This window comes from Battus philenor, unplaced genomic scaffold (genome assembly GCF_028537555.1).
Source record: "Battus philenor isolate CCGP_79_NKW_IND1 unplaced genomic scaffold, ilBatPhil1.0.hap1 SCAF_3, whole genome shotgun sequence".
In the NCBI taxonomy this organism is placed as follows: Eukaryota; Metazoa; Arthropoda; class Insecta; order Lepidoptera; family Papilionidae; genus Battus; species Battus philenor.
Window position 1 is genome coordinate 6395665 of NW_027181693.1, and position 6337 is coordinate 6402001.

The window sequence follows — 6337 nt, forward strand, 5'->3', positions numbered from 1 at the left end:
ATAGTCTTCAAATCTTTACTATCGATTGTGTTAATTAATGTAATTAACACAAAAATGTAATAATCAGTTATTTAAATATTGTTTTTTGTGTTTGTGTGAAAAGTCCTAAATGAAAAACCAAAAGAGAGTCAAAATGTTTATTTTTAAAGTACAGTCAACTACAATAATTTTCCGCCTTTTCTAGCAGTCTATAACTCTTTGTAAGTATGTATCAGAAGCGACGTGCCGATGGTATTTCTGGCTAAAATTATTCACTGAGTCGCCGAGCATTGTTCTCTGATACTTTATTTGTTCATTGTCTACTGGGATGCCGCCAAAGTTAGTACTTTTTGGTTTGACTGTATGTCATTTGCAGAGCGATATGTTTTTTGTTCTTTATTATGATAAACCTTACATATTGCAAATTAAAGTAATAAAATTAAGTTTTTTGTTGCAAATTTAAAACTTATTGTACTTTGTTAATATTATATTAGGGAAACCTTATTTTTAAAAAGACATTTTATTGCCATTCTATTGAATTTCAAACTTATTCTTGACGACGATTCAATCATTTTTACTTAGCCAGTTTAAAAAAAATGTTGCTCATTGTAAGATGTTACATAATTTTCACATACGTCGCTTCAATATCCTTCGAGAATTTACAATGCGAAAACGATTATTTTAAAGATTATAAACAGCACAAACAACACTTAAATAGTCGTAAGTGGTATGCGACTATCGGTAAATATTGCGGACTTTGCATTATCATGTTACTATAATATTTTTGTAAACTTTTCTACGCTACCGTATTTAAATCGATGTTAAATTTGTATTCTTAACTAACATTAAAATCAGTGCGAATTTGTAATCAATATTATGATAGAAACTTATAATGTTTATACGAGTTTAAATTATTAATGTAATGAGTGAGGTCTTGTAATATCTGTTAAATTCACGACTTTGATAACAAACACAAATAAAAGTTGATTACATGTGTCTATTGCATATTATTTTCCATATCTCTAGTCTTCTATTCAAAGCTACCGATTGTATGATGCAAAATTTAATATTATTGCACGGTGGTAATCATAAACCAGACTATAAAGATCGAATGCACGCAGACTTCGTGTCTTACCATCGAAATAATATTTATAATATAATATATACCTCGCGTATACTAGTTTGTTGCCCGTCTAAAGATTGGTTACGTCGATAAACCATAGCGGTGTATCGATGAAGTTGCTAAAATTACTTTGTTTCCATTGTTGCGGCCGTAGGCGAGAGACCAGACGCGTGTGCGGTGTGCCGGGTTTTATTGGCTTAGTATGAACCCCGCTTGCTCGCCGGCTGTGCACACATTGTAGATTTTCATTTCATTACATATTTATTACAGTACTTATAATTGAAAAACAATATTTAAGCTCGCTTGTTTACCAGCTTTTGAAATTTACTTTTTCTTAGAGCGTATTTGATAAATTAATTTAACTATGCAATTCTATGGTTTGCTTGTTTTATAACATAATTAATGATTAAAGAGTGTATCGGATAGGAGTCAACAGAGCGTTTATTATTTTATACTTGAAAATTATTTTCTATTATTTTTTTAATTTCAATGTTATTTACAAGTAGAATATATTTTTTAATTATGATTATATAGGATGCGGGCTGGGAACGCAGTTTTTTTTAATATTTTTAGTGGAAACTGCTGCCTATCGTCCGTGATATTTTTTCCTTTAGCCAATTCTTATTAAAACCACGGGAAAAGAGGATGGGCACTTTTCTATACGCCGGTACGGCTACGGCCACGGTAGATGCTTAATACAGGCCGCTTCCTACCGGTCCTATTTTAAAATTTAAGAGGCTTATGTCCTGCAGTAGATGACCTATGGCTGAAGTGACGATGAAAAAGTTTTCTATATGGTTGCTATGTATTAAAATATAAGTATAAGTTTGAACATGCTGTTTGAGAAACAAAACTTTTTTTTTCGTAATTCACTCCGTAAGTTTTCAGATCCTGTGGGATTGCAATAAATAGCTCAAATCTAAAACTCCCGTCGCTGACAAGCTTGAGACTGAGTGTCGGTTTCGACTCTAAACTTTGTTCGAACTTTTTTTTGTTTGTCCTCTTTAAGCAAGTGTTCAATCGGATTTGCAGTTTATATCATTTAAGATAAAAAGTTTTTTCTTATAACATATAGCCTTAATATTGAATTTTTATATAATTCAAAACTGTGACAATTACTTTTACGCCGAGAATTAAAAAAGTCAACTTTCGACAATTTTGGTATTTGATGCAATATGGTTGTTACGGGTAAAAAAATTGTCGATAGTATTTCAGACATAGTCGCTGAATGAACCATGAAAAGGATATGTCCAGAATTTGCGTACGAATCAAGAATGAGGTCCGTTAACGAACGAAAGTAACGGACAGGCCTGCCGATTGGCAGTTTAAAGTGGCAGTGGGCGGACGGGGAGTGAAGAACACGAACCGGCAAGCCCAGCACAGGACGTCCAGTAACAAGGTGGACAGACGATAGGGTCTACAGCAAAAATGATGATGATATTGTTGGTAGTGATTTCTTACTAAGACTTTCATAATGTATCTAACTTTTAAAGCAACGCACAAACTTTTTCTGTCTATCTTTCAAGGAAATAATTATGTAATATTTTATTTAAAAAATACGTACGATGATTTTTAATTCCCTTATGGTACTAATCGACGGTACTAACATGTTCTCGATGAATTTACTCAAGGTTGGTAGATAGGTAATTAAAAAAATAAGAGAGACTTCTTCCCTCGAACATTCTTGTGGAAATAATATTGGCATTATTTGCAGTAATAATAAAATTTCAGATCACGAATCGAATTAAACTCCAGAGAAACTATAAGGAACAAGTTCCGTGGGTTAAAACTCGGATGAAAGAAAATCATCCAACAACTGTGATCATAATTTATTTATTACATCGATTGTTTTGCTTAACTCATGACACGAATCACCATTGCTCAAAATTAGTACAACTTAGTGCTTTATTATAATAAACTTAAAAATACTATAAACAGCTATAACTTTGAAAAACACAAAAAAATATTGATTAGACTTTTATAATCATCTTGTCTGCTCGTTTAAAACTTTAAGCACCCGGAAGATTTGTGTAATCTTTAGAAGTTATGGAGAGGATTGCTTCTCAATGCTTGTCAGACTCTTGCTGATAACTTATAACTAAATTTCCACTTGTTAAGTTAAGAATTTGTTAACGCTTCAGTTTATAAAGTAATTAAAAGCTTTTAATAGCGAAGGAAACTCAACGACAAAAGAAAATTTAATTTCCTCACCTTATACAGGAACCTCCTGAATCATACTTAATCAATTTAAAAAATTATCTATATCAATTTTTTTTTTTTCAATAAAACTGAAAACTAAAATTACAAATAAATGTACTCACTGTATAGTCCGCAAGGGCACAATCGTGGTCTTAATATTATTAATAGACACCCGTGTCCATTGCTAGTATAAACTTGTGAACTAGAGGTAATTTAATGAAAAGTATCAACAATTTTTTTATTAAAGTCATAATTTGTATCACCAAAAAATACTAGAACAAAGTGTATTTAAGCGAATAAATAGTACATAAGTGGCCCAAAAGTCTTGCCATAAATATTGTAAGAAGAAAATAACTTTTTTTTATAGTACATAAAATTTCTTATATAAAATGTTATGACACGTTATTTTTATGTTTTTTTATTTAGCATTATTACGACTGATATGATTTGATAAAAGAAAAAAATATGTGTACATGTTATTATTTTTAATATGAGACTGTAATCTTATCTAATTTTGAGCTTATACAATAATTGGTATAACCAAATTGTAAAAACTATAATAAAATTAGAACAAATATTTACTTTGCATGTAAACATTTAAATCGTTTTCTTTTTTCCGGAAAGTCTATTTCTAATAGGAAACAGCTGCTTGTACTATTTAGATACAAGACAAACGCATCTACTGCTACTGACACTTTTAACATAACATATCGTTTTAAACATCAAGTGACAGGTGACACATTTCGACATTTTTCAACTTATCATTCCTGAAATACACGCTTGTAACGTCATTTATTTTTAACTAAGAGTATTTAAAAGAAACATTTATATTATAAGTGTTTTAACTTTGGATTTTCAATCTTATTTACATTAACGAAAAGTTACGTTTAAAACAAATGTGGAAATGGAGTTAGAGCTATTTATAATAAAAAGCTAACAAGAAGTGACAAACTGTCTAATAGTTGAGTACCCTAATATGGATTCAATGGGTTAACTAACCAATTAGTGAGACGTATATAAATAGAATCTCTACAATATCGTGATATTTACTAATGATCTATTAAAGAGAATAATTAATATATGCGACATGTGTAAGTGAAATTAAATCACATTGAATTTACAGAGCTTTTACGAGCGGCTCTTGGAAATCATAAATACATTGTCAGTTTATAAATAAGCACTTGTGTATTACTCTACAAATATACAAGTGTCACGCAAACGTCTACAACAGAATACGGCGTTAAATTGATTTAAGGCTAAGTACTTATAACTGAGAATATTCCCATAAGTAATCGTAATGCAATGAAGAATTAATGGATCGCGAAAATTTCATTCTTACCGCGAATACGGTTCCAATTTAGTAGGTGATTTCGTACTGAGTCGGTGAAATAATTGAGCCATTCATAAGGCTTGTGATAGCAAGCTTGAGCCCCATCCCAGCACAATGACTAATAAGAAGTTAATCCGCAAATAAAAGTGGAATTGAAACAGAAGTGGAACGCCTTCACGCCGTGTGGGTAGGCTAATGTCGATTTGTCTTTGTCGGCGTCACTGAACTCGTCAGAAATAGATTAAGCGCTCTCACTCCATCTAATGGTGCCTCATTTGTTTGGCTTTAAGAGAAAAATTGCTCTTAAACTCAGCAAGATAGAATCTTGTCGATGAGTTTCGTTTGTTTGACTCAATTCAAACTCGCGCCCATCCCCGTCCCGGCTTTTCCTTTTGCCTAACATTTCAAATTCACTTAACACTTTCAAGTGTTGCTCCTGTAAATTGTTTCATTTTGTTGTGTTTCTTTGTGTTGCTCACCTGAAAAAAAAACTAATTTTTCCGTTATTCCTTTTGGTGTTCAACTTTTGCATTTGTTTTATTCTAATCTTTAATCTCATAACTAAATAACCTTAATTTAAATGTTTCATAAATTTATATTATCCTATTTGAAACAAATTTAATAATATAATAATAAATATATCATGATCATTTAATAAATAAAATATTTTTAAAATTATTTAATAAAAGAATTTGAAGTTTGATTAAAAATTAATGTGCTTCGCTTTGATGACATTTATATACGAGTAAAAACACACTTCAAGCGGTTTGTATTACGTATTCCCTCTGCGCTGAATTTTAATCTACTAACGAGGAAGAAATTAAAAAACCGCCACAGGAACGATGAAGTAACAACCTCATTTACCGCGCACGGAAACCAAAACGTAATTCCAACCAAAAAGTACTATTTTTAGTGGTATACAATTAAAAGAGTAAGCTTTATCCTATAATTTGTATACAAGGAGACACGCTTTTATCCATAAATAGCATTTAAAGTAATTTTTATTTTTATACTATGTATGTGTCACCATTATTTATAAAGGGTGTATGTAACATTTTTGTAATATTCGACACAGTTCAAATAAAAGCATTGAGCTATAGAAGAGCATTGCGGATTTTATTTTTTAAAGATTATGGGCATCCAAATATCTTCCGTTAAGTATTCACAAAGGAACTTGCCACATGTCCTCCGCCTCAACTTACTTTGGTCAATGTCTGCGGGAGTCCTTGAAGTGAGGTGGTCATAACCAAAGCAATTGCGCAGAATCTCTGCGCCCAGTAATGAATTAAATTAATTGATTTAAATTTATATGTAAATGAATTAAATTTACTATCAGTTCATCAGTTATAGGTCGAATACCAAAGAGTGAATTGTCGTCAATAACGACAACGAAGGCGCGATGCACACTCAAACTGACTGAGAAATCCGCAGGGTCAGGGATTCCTATGGCATCACTCAGCCCTCACCATTAATAACTTTTTAAAATAAACTGTAATTAAAAACGCGAATCTGCTAACAACCATCTTCATTAGTAAACACAATATTTAAATAACTTCAGTAAATGTAATTTTAATTGGTATCAGTATTAACTTAATGAAAAAGGGTAAATTTATTTTCACCTAAAAATAATCGGGCAAAAAAATACACGGACTGTTATAAAAACTTAACATAATTTCTTGATCAAAGTCTTGGATTATTAGCCCGTC